General features: G+C 50.3%; 1 protein-coding gene across 2 annotated transcripts in view; it reads left to right on the top strand.

Annotated features, from left to right (window-relative positions):
• The first annotated feature begins 1,008 nt into the window (after positions 1 to 1,008).
• ccdc135 (coiled-coil domain containing 135) overlaps positions 1,009 to 16,143 on the top strand; it is a 124,317-nt gene continuing 109,182 nt past the window's right edge. The window contains exon 1 of one of the 2 annotated variants that reach the window (XM_067991192.1): positions 1,009 to 1,116. The gene's annotated coding sequence lies outside the window, so the exon portion shown is untranslated. Of the gene's footprint in view, positions 1,117 to 15,595; positions 15,703 to 16,143 lie in introns of those variants that run through there. The other variant, XM_067991191.1, reaches the window with a different exon arrangement.

Here is a 16,143-nt window from a genome sequence, read left to right as displayed (position 1 = left end):
TCAAGGGAGATGGGGATCAGGCAGGAAAGTGGAGTTGAGGTCGAAGATCAGACATGACTTTATTAAATGGCAGAGCAGGCTCGAGGGGCCATATGGCCTACTCCTGCTCCTATTTCTTATGTTCTTATGTTCTAGTCGAGTCTGGAGGTAACAAAGGCATGGATGAGGGTTTCAGCAGCAGGTGGGCTGAGGCATGGGTAGAGACGGGCGATATTACAGAGGTGGAAGTAGGCAGTCTTAGTGATGGAAAAGATATGGGGTCAGAAGCTCAGCTCAGGGTCAAATAGGACGCCGAAGTTGCGAATGGTCTGGCTCAGCCTCAGACCATGAGTAACCTGGGAGAAAAACATTCAAGCTTGCTTGGTGATTACTGATTGTTCCTTCCTGCTCCTTTCCGACTCGGAGCATGCTGGGTTGCCCCGCTCACACAATAGAGCGGTTTCAGCGGCACGGGCCATTGTGGGTATCCGGCACCACTACCGCGCGGCCTCGACGTTTTTGGTATTAGAAAGCGCTTCAGCGACAGGGAGTTCAGTTGGACGTGAGAAGAGACACTATCCACGGTCACAAGACAATCAAAACTTCTCTCGGGCTGACAGCAGGGAGTGACATTGGGGTAGGTGACTTGGTGTGATAGTGTAAAACGGGTGATAGTGAGTTGGCAGCCCGTTTTACCTCTTCCCCCCATTTGCAGGAGAGATGTAAAACGGGCTGTCACCCGTTTTACACTATCGCACAGTCAAAAGTTCTTGCACGACAAATGCTGGCACAAAACCACGAGCAAAGACACTCAACTACAGGGCATCCAACCTTTGTAATAACATTTGCAAACTCCGGGCAAGTGTCATGTGATAAGATGTCACGTGACCAAACCTCCAGGAATACGTTCAACAACAGCTGAGGAGAAAAGGGGGATGGGTGGGACAGAAGAAGGATGTGGATGGGGGGAGGGGGTCACGGGAAGAGATGGAGGGGTCCTAGGGAGAGGGGGCAGCAGACGAAACAAAAGAGTCTGGAGAATGGGGTGGGCATGGGGCCCAGCATTTCCTGCAGAGCCGGGAGCAGCAGCAGCAACGTGGTGAGTGGGAGCAGCACCGGGAGAGGAGCAGTAAAGCGGTGAGTGAAACCTGGGGACTTTACTGTGGGTAAATAGTGAAAGATTGCTTCTACTGGCGGGCGAATGGGGAACAAGGGGATGGAAACTGAGGATTCTCACTGGAAGAACCAAGGGGGGAGGTAGGAAGAAGGTTCTTGAACTGAGGGTTATTAGACCATGGGATGCTTCACTACAACTGGCTATTGTACAGACTAGAACATCAATTAAAAAGGAATGGGATAAATATTTGAAATTGAGAAGTATAAAAGGACCTGGGGAGGAATGTTGTTACAGGAGGGAGCGCCAGCACCGGGGGCTGAATGACCTCCTCCTGTGCTGTAATTTTTTTTTATTCGTTCATGGGATGTGGGTGTCGCTGGCGAGACCGGCATTTATCGCCCATCCCTAATTGCCCTTGAGAAGGTGGTGATGGTGAACCGCCTTCTTGAACCGCTGCAGTCCGTGTGGTGAAGATTCTCCCACAGTGCTGTTAGGAAGGGAGTTCCAGGATTTTGACCCACCATTCTTTGAAAACTCCTTTATTGAGTCCGAGCCCAGGGAATAATTCAGTTGGTGCTGAGCTGGTGTGAGAAGTGCCCCAAACACTGAGCCCAGTGCCCTTTGTGCGATCTCTCGGTTTGGTTCAGGTCGGTCTGTGCCGGCCGGTTTTGACGTGTGAAGTCCAAGTACAGATCGGCTCTGACTCAGGCTCTCAGTTTGAGTTGTCACCTTCACATGGAACCTGAGTCCAAACCAGAGTCCAAGGATATAGGGAGAGAGATAGAGTCTATTAAAATAGGCATTGACTGGGGAGCCTGACCGCACCTTGTGCAGTCCAGGGGGATTCTGGCTGTAGTTACACAGTGTATAGCAGCGGGTTATAAGATTGAGTCTCTACAGCACAGAAACAGGCCATTTGGCCCAACTAGTCTATGCCGGTGTTTATGCTCCTCACAAGCCTCCTCCCTTCCTCCTTCATCTACCCTTATCAGCATACCTTTCTATTCCTTTCTCCTTTGTGTGTTTATCTAGCTTCCCTTTAAACGCATCTATGCTATTTGCCTCAACTACTCCTTGTGATAGCGAGTTCCACATTCTTCTCTTTTCTAAAGAAAAGTGCCCCAGCCTGTTTAGTCTTTCCTGATAAGTATATGCTCTCAGTTCTGGTATCATCCTTGTGAATCTGTTTTGCACCTTCTCCAATGCCTTCATATTACTTTTTTTTTTATTCATTCATGGTATGTGGGCATCACGGGCAAGGCCAGCATTTATTGCCCATCCCTTATTGCCCCTGAGAAGGTGGTGGTGAGCCGCCTTCTTGAACCGCTGCAGTCCGTGTGGTGAAGGTTCTCCCACAGTGCTGTTAGGTAGGGAGTTCCAGGATGTTGACCCAAGGAACGACGATATATTTCCAAGTCGGGATGGTGTGTGACTTGGAGGGGAACGTGCAGGTGGTGGTGTTCCCATATGCCTGCTGCCCTTGTCCTTCTAGGTGGTAGAGGTCACAGGTTTGGAAGGTGCTGTCGAAGAAGCTTTGGCAAGTTGCTGCAGTGCATCCTGTGGATGGTACACACTGCAGCCACTGTGCGTCGGTGGTAAATGGAGTAAATGTTTAGGGTGGTGGATGGGGTGCCAATCAAGTGGGCTGCTTTGTCTTGGATGGTGTCGAGCTTCTTGAGTGTTGTTGGAGCTGCACTCATCCAGGCAAGAGGAGAGTATTCCATCACACTCCTGACTTGTGCCTTGTAGATGATGGAAAGGCTTTTGGGAGTCAGAAGGTGAGTCACTCGCCGCAAAATACCCGGCCTCTGACCTGCTCTTGTAGCCACTGTATTTATCACAATATTGACCCCCAGGATGTTGATGGTGGGGGATTCGGCAATGGTAATGCCGTTGAATGTCAAGGGGAGGGGGTTAGACTCTCTCTTGTTGGAGATGGTCATTGCCTGGCACTTGTCTGGCACGAATGTTACTTGCCACTTATCAGCCCAAGCCTGGACGTTGTCCAGGTCTTGCTGCATGCGGGCATGGACTGCTTCATTTCCTGAGGGGTTGCGAATGGAACTGAACACTGCAATCATCAGCGAACATCCCCATTTCTGACCTTATGATGGAGGGAAAGTCATTGATGAAGCAGCTGAAGATGGTTGGGCCTAGGACACTGCCCTGAGGAACTCCTGCAGCAATGTCCTGGGGCTGAGATGATTGGCCTCCAACAACCACTACCATCTTCCTCTGTGTTAGGTATGACTCCAGCCACTGGATAGTTTTTCCCCTGATTCCCATTGACTTCAATTTTATTCGGGCTCCTTGGTGCCACACTCGGTCAAATGCTGTCTTGATGTCAAGGGCAGTCACTCTCACCTCACCTCTGAAATTCAGCTCTTTTGTCCATGATTGGACAATGAGGTCTGGAGCCGAGTGGTCCTGGCGGAACCCAAACTGAGCATCGGTGAGCAGGTTATTGGTGAGTAAGTGCCGCTTGATAGCACAGTCGACGACACCTTCCATCACTTTGCTGATGATTGAGAGTAGACTGATGGGGTGGTAATTGGCCAGATTGGATTTGTCCTGCTTTTTATGGACTAGGACATACCTGGGCAATTTTCCACATTGTCGGATAGTTGCCAGTGTTGTAGCTGTACTGGAACAGCTTGGCTCGAGGCACTGCTAGTTCTGGAGCACAAGTCTTCAGCACTACAGCCGGGATGTTGTCGGGGCCCATAGCATTTGTTGTATCCAGTGCGCTCAGCCGTTTGATATCACGTGGAGTGAATCAAATTGGCTGAAGACTGGCTTCTGTGATGATGGGGATATCGGGAGGAGGCCGAGATGGATCATCCACTCAGCACTTCTGGCTGAAGATGGTTGCAAATGCTTCAGCCTTGTCTTTTGCACTCGTGCTGGACTCCGCCATCATTGAGGATGGGGAAGTTCACAGAGCCTCCTCCTCCCATTAGTTGTTTAATTGTCCACCACCATTCATGACTGGATGTGGCAGGACTGCAGAGCTTTGATCTGATCCATTGGTTGTGGAATCGCGTAGCTCTGTCTATAGCATGTTGCTTCCGCTGTTTAGCATGCATGTAGTCCTGAGTTGTAGCTTCACTAGCTTGGCACCTCATTTTTAGGTACGCCTGGTGCTGCTCCTGGCATGCTCTTCTACACTCCTCATTGAACCAGGGTTGATCCCCTGGCTTTTTGATAATGGTAGAGTGAGGAATATGCCGGGCCATGAGGTTACAGATTGTGCTGGAATACAATTCTGCTGCTGCTGATGGACCACAGCACCTCATGGATGTCCAGTTTTGAGCTGCTAGATCTGTTCTGAATCTATCCCATTTAGCACAGTGGTAGTGCCACATAGTACGTTGGATGGTATCCTCTGTGTGAAGATGGGACTTCGTCTCCACAAGGACTGTGCAGTGGTCACTCCTACCAATACTGTCACGGACAGATGCATCTGCGACAGGTAGATTGGTGAGGGCGAGGTCAAGTAGGTTTTTCCCTTGTGTTGGTTCGCTCACCACCTGCCACAGGCCCAGTCTGGCAGCTATGTCCTTCAGGACTCGGCCAGCTCATGGTGCTACCGAACCACTCTTGATGATGGACATTGAAGTCCCCCACCCAGAGTACATTCTGTGCCTCAGTGCTTCCTCCAAGTGGTGCTCAACATGGAGGAGGACTGATTCATCAGCTGAGGGAGGGCGGTAGGTGGTAATCAGCAGAAGGTTTCCTTGCCCACGTTTGACCTGATGCCATGAGATTTCATGGGGTCCGGAGTCAATGTTGAGGACCACTTGAGGACCTAGGGCCACTTACTATTGGTTATGAGTGGAATCTGAGTGTTACCAGCATTACTTGTAGTTATCGGTGCAATTTCAGTGAGTTACTATTAGTTGCTGGTGGAATCAAAGTCCTTCCCACGTCTGCTTTTCTCTCTGCAAATCATTCCCCCACCCTCGGCTTCCCCTCTTCACCTGCTCACAGGCAGTCTCCTGGTTCTCTGAACTTCTCTGAACTTCTCCCACAACATCTGCTGGCGTGAAATCATGAACAAAGGTACTCAACTAAACCCAACTAATCTCAACTAGACTCAATCTTTATAAGGTAAATGCAATAACACTTGCAGAATGTCATGTGATCAAACCTGCGGCAATGGAGGGGGGAGATAACAGGTGGAGGGAAGGATATAACAGGGGGGGAGGGAGGGAGATAACTGGGGAGGGGGGAGGAGGGAGGGAGAAAATGTGACGGGAGGAAGGTAAATAATGGGGGAGAGATGAGATAAGGGAGGGAGGGAGATAACTGGGAAGGGAGGGAGATAACTGGGGTGAGGGAGGGGGATAACAGGGGTGAGGGAGGGGGATAACTGGGGGGAGGGAGGTAACTTGGGGGAGGGATGGAGATAATAGGGGGAGGGAGGGAGACAACTGGGGGTGGGAAGGAGAGAAATAACTGGGGAGTAGGGAGGGAGGCAGATAACTGGGGGAGAGGGAGGGAGATAACGGGGGGAGGGAGGGAGGCAGATAACTGGTGGGAGGGAGGGAGATAACTTCAGGGGAGATTAGGGAAAAATGGGTGGGGTGGAGGGAGATAAAGGGGGGAGGGAGAGAGATAATTGGGGGGAGGGAGAGAACTGGGGGGAAGGAGCAAGGGAGATAACTGCGAAGGAGGGGGTGAGGGAGGGAGATAACTGGGGGGAGGGATGGAGATAATGGGGGGAGGGAGGGAAATAACAGGGGAGGGAGATAATTGGGGGGAGGGTGGGAGACAACTGGGGGTGGGAAGAAGAGAGATAACAGGGGGGTAGGAAGGGAGATAACGGGGGAGGGATGAGGGCAGAAAACTGGGGAGAGGGAGGGAGATAATTTCAGGGAAGGATGGGGGAAAATGGGGGAGGTGGAGGGAGATAATCGGGGGAGGGAGGGAGATAACTGGGGCGGAAGGAGATAACTGGTGGGGGAGGGAGATAATCATAGAATCATAGAAATTTTCAGCAAAGAAGGAGGCCTTTCGGCCCATCGTGTCTGCTGGCCAAAAAGAGCTGTCCAGCCTAATCCCACTTTCCAGCTCTTGGTCCGTAGCCCTGTAGGTTATGGCACATCAAGTACACATCCAAGTACTTTTTAAATGCGATGTGGGTTTCTGCCTCCACCACCCTTTCAGGCAGTGAGTTCCAGACCCCCACCACCCTCTGGGAGAAAAACTTCTCCTCAATTCCCCTCTAATTCTACTACCAATTACTTCAAATCTATGCCCCCTGGTTATTGACCTCTCTGCTAAGGGAAATAGGTCCTCGCTATCCACTCTATCTAGGCCCCTCATAATTTTATACTCCTCAATTAAATCTCCCCTCAGCCTCCTCTGTTCAAAAGAAAACCACCCCAGCCTATCCAATCTTTCCTCATAGCTAAAATTCTCCAGTCCTGGAAACATCCTTGTAAATTTCCTCTCTAGTGCAATTACATCCTTCCTATAATGTGGTGACCAGAACTGTACGCAGTACTTTAGCTGTGGCCTAACTAGTGTTTTATACAGTTTTGCATAACCACCCTGCTCTTATATTCTATGCCTCGGCAAATAAAGGAAAGTATCCCGTATGACTTCTTAACCACCTTATCTACCTGTCCTCCTACCTTTAGGGACCTGTGGACATGCACTCCAAGGTCCCTCTGTTCCTCTACAATTCTCAGTATCCTACCACTTATTGTGTATTCCCTTGCCTTGTTTGCCCTCCCCAAATGCATTACCTCACACTTCTCCGGATTGAATTCCATTTGCCACTTTTCTGCCCACCTGACCAGTTCATTGATATCTTCCTGCAGTCTACAGCTTTCCTCCTCACTATCAACCACATGGTCCATTTTTGTATCATCCGCAAACTTCTTAATCATGTCCCCTACATTTAAGTCTAAATCATTGATCCATACCACAAAAAGCAAGGGACCTAGTATCGAGCCCTGCTGAACCCCAATGGAAACAGCCTTCCAGTCACAAAAACACCCGTCGACCATTACCCTTTGCTTCCTGCCACTGAGCCAATTTTGGATCCAACTTGCCACTTTCCCTTGGATTCCATGGGCTTTTACTTTTCTGACCAGTCTGCCATGTGGGACCTTGTCAAAAGCCTTGCTAAAGTCCATGTAGACTACATCAAACGCGTTACCCTCATTGACCCTTTTTGTTCCTGCCTCAAAAAAATTAAATCAATCCAGTCAGACACAGTGGGCTAGAAATTGGGCTGTGTAGTACACGTTGTTTCAACACTACGTGGCCTCCCGAAGTGCCAAGGTGGCGTCTTGGCTGCGCATGCACGTTTCCAGCGTGACGAGTGCTGGATACCATCTTAGTATAGGTATTAATGGATGCGCAAATTCCTAACGCTGGCAGCATGTAAAGTAGGGAGAAAATGCAAACAATCAGTGTGCAATGCAGATTTAAACTTTGGACCTTAAAGCTCAACGCATAGTCTTAACCATGCACACCTGAACATGTCTTAGAGTGTCTGGAGGACCTCCCCCAACCCAACCAGTGCAATTTAAAGGGACCATGCATGTGTTGCAGGTTAGTTGCTGGATTATTGCTTCTGGCTGCTGGTGGAATAGGAAGTGTTTTTTGAAGCTCCCTAAAGTTACTGAGAGTTGCTAGTGTACATTTGAGAGTGGTTTGGCAGCTACTGACTTACGGTTCGGAAAGTTACAAGCATGGTTGAACAACATTCCTGACAACCATGGGTGGTCTGCTGGGGCTCCCACTGGGCATTGAGCACGACTGGGAGCATATAGAGAGGCCATGCACAGTAGGCCAAGCTGCGAGGAGAGGGAGGAGAAGGAGGCGCAGGGCACTGAGCAGGAGGCCGTATCCAATCAGGGTCTTCCGGGACCAATTCTCTTACCTCAACATGATCGAGGAGCATTGCGTGCCTGAGGTTCACCAAGGAAGCCGTGACGGAGATCTGTCAACTGGCGCGGCCACAACTGCAGCCTCAGATCAGGGCAAGGACAGCATTGCCTGTGGTTGTGAAGGTCACCGTGGCGTTGAACTACGGCTCAGGATCATTTCAGGCCTCTGCTGGTGACATGTGCAACATCTCGCAGTATGCAGTGCACTGCTGCATAAGGGAGGTCACAGAAGCACTGTGCCAGATGAGGAACAGGTTCATCATCTTCCCTCTTGACAGAGCCAAGCAGAATGAGTGAGCACGGGGGTTTGCTCGCATTTCTGGCTTCCCCATGGTGCAGGGTGCCATTGACTGCACGCATATTGCCCTGCATGCCCCGCACATCAATTCGGCTATCTTCGTCAACCGAAAGGGCTTCCACTCCCTGAACGTGCACCTGGTGTGCGTCCACACGCATCGAAACATGGAAGTTGATGCCCGCTACCCTGAGAGCAGTCACAACGCCTTCATTATGCGGCAGCCCAATGTGCCAGCTATCTTTTACCCGATCTGGCAGGTCAAAGGCTGGCTACTGGCGACAAGGGTTATTCCCTCATGCTGTGGCTCATGACTCCCGTCAGGAACCCATGCACACGTGCAGAGCAGGCCTACAATGAGAGCCATGCTGCCACACGCAATGTCGTGGAGCACACCAGAGGCCTCCTGAAACAAAGCTTCCACTGCCTGGACCGGTCTGGAGGAGCCCTGCAGTACTCCACTGAGCGGGTGGGTAGATTCATGGTGGTACGCTGCACGCTGCACAACCTCACCATCATGAGGGACTAGCCCTTGCCACCGACGATCGGAGATGACCCTGAGCCAGAGGTAGAAGAGGCTGAGGAGGAGGAGGAAGAGGCTGAGGAGGAGGAGGGGAGGAGCCGGAGGAGGAAGTGGAAGAAGACACAAGGGTGCAACGGGGAACACACGCCTTGTCTGCAAGGGATCTGCATGCTCGCCTAATCTGTGCCCGCTATCAATAATGTCAACTACATCCCCCAACAGTTCTACACTCCCCACCTGTCTACTCCCACATGACCATCAAATCACCCTCCATCTGATTGCACATTGGTTTCTCCCTCAGCTCATCACACATAAAAATCACCACCAAATGCAAATTCAAAGTCACATTTATCAATTAACAAATAAAATTATGGAAACAGAACAGAACTATTCACCCATGTGCATTGCCTTAGTGCCTGTTGTTCATGTGCTGTTACCTATCCTAGTGCTCCTATGAGGTGCTTCCCCAGTGGCTGGACCATGGGTGGTGGGAGGCTGCTGGCCTTCAATGGAGGAGCGTGCAGATGCCCTTGGAGGATGACATCGAACAGCTCTGCGCTGGGATGGCCCGGCTTCAGACTGCACCATCTCAGCATGGGCTGCAGCAGTCTGGCCTGGCTGGCTGATAGGCAACAACAAGGGCATTGGCGGAGTGGCAGGGGTGGGAGCAGGAATTCTGTCGTCCGGAGGGAGGACAGCAGGTCCGACTGCCATAGCGCCACTGCCACTCTTCCGTGGTGGTGCCTCAGCAATCCTGGTGATCGGCTGCAGAACGGATTTCTGGAGTGCTGTGATGCCTTGTGACACCACGTTCCACAGTGGTCCCCAGAGCCACGATAGCAGCAGTCTGAGCTTCCATTGCAGCAGTCTGAGCTTCCACTGCAATAGTCTGAGCTGCAACTGTAGCTTGCAGACCTTTGATGACATTGGTTTGTGCTGCAATGGAAGCCACGACATCAGTCATCAGGCGCTGCGTCATGGTGGGTTCCACGGGGTGCTGATGGAGGTGACCACCCGTTCCATGTTGGAAAGGATGGGCTCCAAGCTCTGCGCAAAGCCCTGTGCGAAGTTGGAGCTGGACTCCTCCATGCCCCTTCTCATTGTGCGCAGGCTTTCTGGCAGGCTTTGGAGTGCCCCAAGCATTTGGTGGTGTACATCCCTCAGCCGTCTTCTGTAGCCTGGCCAATCGAAATCCTCATCTGGCTCCTTTGCATCAGAAGTAGTGTGCGACCTCACCCTTCGGCGAGCTGGCACCTGTGGTATCCGCTCCCCCCGCCCCGGCTCCTGCGCATGGGCTCACCACATGCAGATCCCTCCTCTAAACTAGCCTCTATAGGTCACGCAGTGTCAATCTCTGAGCTGGTGGATGCGAGTGTCAGATCGTGTGGCTTCAGTGTCCTCCTCCTCCTCCTCAGACAGTGCCGCCATGTGTTCTTGGGTATCTGCAATGACAAAGGGAAACAGGTTGAGCTGTGGAGCAGGAGGAGGAGACAGTAAGGCATGCATGCCAACAGCATCTGCAGCCGTGAGTCAGAAAAGATTATGGGAAGATGTGGGAAACGAGAAAGAGCATTAGATATGCAGAGACCCACTTCGTTGGGACCTCCAGCGCGGCATGTGGTCCTGGCTGCAGCGACGGCCTGCTCAATGATCTAAAGCACAGTCTCCTCCTAGGGGGTGGGGACGTGTAGACGTGCCTGTCCTCCCTCAGGTCTCTCCTGCTGCCGACATTTAGGCGCCACCTTCTCCTGCAAGACAGAGGGCAGTGTGTCAGTGAGTATCCCGCAACGTGTCTGAGTGATGTGCCTGTCATGGTTGAATAGCTGCCAGTTTGTGTGACCTGTGAGTGGTGGTTGTGTGGCCTGCAAGTGTGGTATTATGTGCAGGTGAGATGCAGCATGCCAAGTGCAGCATTGCGTATGGATGTGCATTGTTTGTTGGTGGGTGGTTGATGGGGAGTGTGATGCTTGAAGCAGTGGTGCAGTTGGTAGGTGTACCACTTGACACTTGCATTCACTCACCTTGGCCACTGGTGTCAAATCGTTGAACTTCTTTTGGCACTGCACCCACATGCATGGTGCAATGCTCCTGGCATTCACTTCCAAAGCCTGCAGAGCTGGAGTCTGGAGGGTCTCCTGCCACCCTGATGGTACATGTTGGCCCTCCTTTCGTCCACCCCTTCCACCAGGGCATCCAGTGCATCATTGGAGAAGCATGAGGCCTGCTCTCGTGCTGGTCCCGCCATCCTTCCGGCCACCTTTCCCTCCTCCCAGTTGACTGTGCACATGCCATTTAAAATGTGCACCTGCACCTTTAAGAGGAGCAGGCTGCTGATGATGTGCGCTGAACATGCCCCATTTCTGGCTACCTCATTTTCCATGCAGCTTCTCAGCTGTGCGGGTAGCGCTGGCTGCATGGAGCTATCATGCTAATTAGCAGGCAGTTCGAAGTTCACGTGCTGCCTGCGTTGGGGCCATTGGGTGCGGGTTAATAGCGGATTGCGCTACCCGTGCCCAATAATAGGCCTTATCCAATTATTTTTTCCCCCCATACTTCCCTTAACAAATCCATGCTGACTGTCCTTGATTAATCCATGCCTTTCTAAATGACGATTAATACCGTCACTCAGAATTTTTTCCAATAATTTGTCCACCACCGAGGTTAGACCTGTAATTACCCAGTTTATCCCATAATCCCTTTTTAAACAACAGAACAACATTAGCAGTCCTCCAGTCCTCCAGCACCATGCCTGTAGCCAGACAGGATTCAAAAATGATGGTCAGAGCCTCCACTATTTCCTGACTTGCTTCTCTTAACAGCCTGGGATACATTTCCCTGTTAAGGGCCTGGCGATTTATCTACTTTCCTCTCTCACTATGTTTATCCCATCCAATATTTCACACTCCTCCTCCTTAACTACAATGCCTGCATCGTGCCCCGCTTTTGTGAAGACAGACACATTAAGAACCATACCTTTGTCTTCCGCCCCCTCACATAGGTTACCTTTTTGGTCTCTAGTAGGCCCTACTCTTTCCTTAATTATCCTCTTGCTATTCATGTATTTATAAAATATCTTTGGGTTTTCCTTGATTTTACTTGCCAATATTTTTTCATGCCCTCACTTTGCTTTCCTAATTTCCTTTTTAATTTCACCCCTGCACTTTCTATACTCCACAGGCTTTCTGCAATATTGAGCTCTTGGTATCTGACATAAGCTTTCCTTTTCTGCCTTATCCTAGCTGGGGGGGACGGAGATAACGGGGGTGGGGGGAGGGAAGGAGATAACTTGGGGAGGGAGGGAGGTAACTGGGGGAGTGGGGGAGGGCAGATAACTGAGGGGGAGGGAGATAACTGGGGGAGCGAGGGAGGGAGATAACGGGGAGGGAGGGAGAAAACAGGGAGGGAGGGTGTTAACGGGGAGGGGGGGAGAGGGCGTTAACGGGGAGGGAGGGAGAAAACCGGGGGAGAGGATTGCAGATAATGGGAGCAGGAAGGGAGATAAAGGGGGGAGTGAGGGAGATATCTGTCGGGGAGGGAGGGAGGTAATTGGGAGGAGGGAGGGAGATAGCTGGGAGGGGAAGGAGGGAGGGAGATAACGGGGGGAGGGAGATAACTGGGGGGAGGGAGTTAGGTAACTGGGACTGAGGGAGATAACTGGTGGGGACGGGAGATAATCATAGAAATTTATGGCACAGAAGGAGGACATTCAGCCCATCGTGTCTGTGCTGGCCGAAAAAGAGCTATCCAGCCTGATCCCACTTTCCAGCTCTTGGTCCGTAGCCTTGTAGGTTACGGCACTTCAAGTGCACATCCAGGTACTTTTTAAATGCCATGATGTGGAGATGCTGGTGATGGACTGAGGTGGACAAATGTAAGGAGTCTTACAACACCAGGTTATAGTCCAACAGTTTTATTTGAAATCACAAGCTTTCGGAGGCTTCCTCCTTCGTCACTCACCTGACGAAGGAGGAAGCCTCCGAAAGCTTGTGATTTCAAATAAAACTGTTGGACTATAACCTGGTGTTGTAAGACTCCTTACTTTTTAAATGCGATCAAGGTTTTTGTCTCTTCCTTTCAGGCAGCGAGTTCCAGACCCCCACCACCCTCTGCGGAATCCCACTGGAAACAGCTTTCCAGTCACAAAAACACCTGTCGACCATTACCCTTTGCTTCCTGCCACTGAGCCAATTTTGGATCCAACTTGCCACTTTCCCTTGGATTCCATGGCTTTTACTTTCCTGACCAGTCTGCCTTGTGGGACTTTGTCAAAAGCCTTGCTAAAATCCATATAGACTCCATCAAACGCATCACCCTCATCAACCCTCCTTGTTACCTCCTCAAAAAATTCAATCAAGTTAGTCAGACACGACCTTCCCTTAACAAATCCATGTCCTTGATTAATCCTTGCCTTTCTAAATGATTGTAAACAATTTTACAACACCAAGTTATAGTCCAGCAATTTTATTTTAAATTCACAAGCTTTCGGAGGCTTCCCCCTTCGTCAGGTGAACGATGTGAAATGAAATCCTCGAAATGAAATCGCATTTATAATTCACAGAACAATGCTTGGTGAGTACAGACAGTTTTTTCAACTGCCCGTTGCCAAGGCAATCACTGTGAATTATAAATGCGATTTCATTTCGAGGATTTCATTTCACATCGTTCACCTGACGAAGGGGGAAGCCTCCGAAAGCTTGTGAATTTAAAATAAAATTGCTGGACTATAACTTGGTGTTGTAAAATTGTTTACAATTGTCAACCCCAGTCCATCACCGGCATCACCACATCATTTCTAAATGATGATTAATGCCGTCCCTCAGAATTTTTCCCAATAATTTGCCCACCACCAAGGTTAAGCTGACTGGCCTGTAATTACTCGGTCTATCCCTTTCTCCCTTTTTAAACAACGTTGTGACGTTAGCAGTCCTCCAGTCCTCCGGCATCACGCCTATAGTCAGAGAGGATTGGAAAATGATTGTCAGAGCCTCTGCTATTTCCTGGCTTGCTTCTCTTAACAGCCTGGGATACATTTCATCCAGGCCTGGCGATTTATCTACTTTCAAAAATGCTAAACCCCTTAATATTTCCTCTCTCACTATGTTTATCCCATCCAATATTTCACACTCCTCCTCCTTAACTACAATCTCTGCATCATCCCCCTCTATTGTGAAGACTGACGCAAAGTATTCATTAAGAACCATATCCATGTCTTCCGCCTCCACACACAGTTTACCTTTTTGGTCTCTAATAGGCCCTACTCTTTCCTTAGTTATCCTCTTGCTCTTTATGTATTTATAAAACATCTTTGGGTTTTCCTTGATTTTTCTTGCTTTCCTAATTTCCTTTTTAATTTCACCCCTGCACTTTCTATACATCTCTAGGCTTTCTGCAATATTGAGCTCTCGGTATGTGACATAAGCTTCCCTTTTTTGCTTTATCCTAACTGGGGGGGAGGGAGTTAACTGGGGGGGGGGGGTTGGCGGAGATAACTGGGGGATGAGGGAGGGAGATAACTGGAGGGGGACGGAGGGAAGTAACTCGGGAGGGAAATAACTGGGGAGGGAGGGAGATAACTGCAGGGGGAGGGTGTGAGGTTGGTGGGGGAGGGAGATAACTTGGTGGGGGGGAGATATCTGGGGGGCCAGGAGATAACTGGGGGGGATGGAGGGAGATAATTGGGAGGGGCGGAGGGAGGGAGATAACTGGGGGGGGGTGGTGGAGATAACTGGGGGGGGGAGGGAGATAACGGGGGGGAGATAACTGGGGGGGGTAGGAGGGAGATAACTGGAGGGGGAGGGAAGTAAGTAACTCGGGGGGGAGATAACTGGGGAGGGAGCGAGGGAGATAACTGGGGGTGGGGAGGGTGTGAGATAACTGGGGGGGGGCGGGAGATATCTGGGGGGCGGGAGATAACTGCGGGGATGGAGGGAGATAACTGGGAGGGGCGGAAGAAGGGAGATAACTGGGGGGGTCGGAGGGAGGGAGATAACTGGGGGGGGCCCAGAGGGAGGGTGATAACAGGGGGGAGATAACAAGGGGGGGAGGGAGGGTGATAACTGGCGGGAAGGGAGATAACTGGGTGGGGGGGGGGTGCGGGAGATAACTGGGGGGATGTTAACTGGCGGGGATGGAGGGAGATAATTGGGGGGGCAGAGGGAGGGAGATAACTAGGGAGGCGGAGGGAGGGAGATAACTGGGGGGCAGAGGGAGGGAGATAACTGGGGAGGTAGAGGGAGGGTGATAACTGGGGAGGCAGAGGGAGGGAGATAACCGGGAGTGTGATAACTGGGGGGGAGGGAGGGAGGGTGATAACTAGTGAGGAAGATAAGTGGGGGTAGAGAGGGAGGGGAATCACATGTTTTTAGAAGCGTCATTTATAAATTAAGTTTGAAATGATAATGACTTAGGTCAGTTTTCCTGGGGAAAAAGGTCCTCACCATCTCTGCAGTCTCACTTTATCAATAAATGTAAACCAGGAGTCTTCCAAGTGATGGCACTGGGCCTGCCTCAAAATTGACAGGCTGTGAGGCCTATTGTAGGCCAGAGCACTGAACAAACGCCGCCTCTCAACCACAAGTTTCCATCGACAAATGTTTAAAACCTAACAGTTCAAAATGCAGCCACAAATTTCGCCTTTCCTTTTGAACTCTGGCTGGCTTTCCTCAGAACCGGCTCAGCAAATGGAGGAAAAGACTACAATTCCCAGAGTGCCTTGCTTGTCGTTAAGGCTGTTGCTAAGGACTGGTTGCTAAGCTCTGGTTGCCAGTTGAACAGAGGCTTCCAGGAGGCCTGACAGACCCTGAAGTGGTGAAGAAAGCACTTGCACCCTGAAGGGAAGTTCTCAGAAAGTAACGATTTATACTGTTTAGGAACAGACACAAAGGTAAAGGATCATTGTTAAAATTATTTTAATTTGTTGCATATTTATTTTATGTACTTTGTCACACAAGGTGCCAGCTGTTGGCCTGTAAAGTAATTTGGTGTGTGAAACAGTTATTCTAGTTGAAAAATGTAACATAGTAAGGGAGCTCTCTGAATGTGCTGACAGTTCTATTTTTTGTGCAGAGTAATGTCAGTAGAGAAAAAGTACTTGAGAAACTAATGGGACTAAAAGCTGATAAATTCCCTGGACCTGATGGCTTACATCCTAGGGTTCTAAAAGAGGTGGCTGCAGAGATAGTGGGTGCATTGGTTGTGATCTTCCAAAATTCCCTAGATCCTAAAACGGTCCCAGCCGATTGGAAGGTGGCAAATGTAACCCCACTATTCAAGAAAGGAGGGAGAGAGAAAATAGGGAATTAGAGACCAGTAAGCCTGACATCAG

This window comes from Heptranchias perlo, chromosome 10 (genome assembly GCF_035084215.1).
Source record: "Heptranchias perlo isolate sHepPer1 chromosome 10, sHepPer1.hap1, whole genome shotgun sequence".
Lineage (NCBI taxonomy): Eukaryota > Metazoa > Chordata > Chondrichthyes > Hexanchiformes > Hexanchidae > Heptranchias > Heptranchias perlo.
This window is presented reverse-complemented; position numbering and strand designations above follow the sequence as displayed.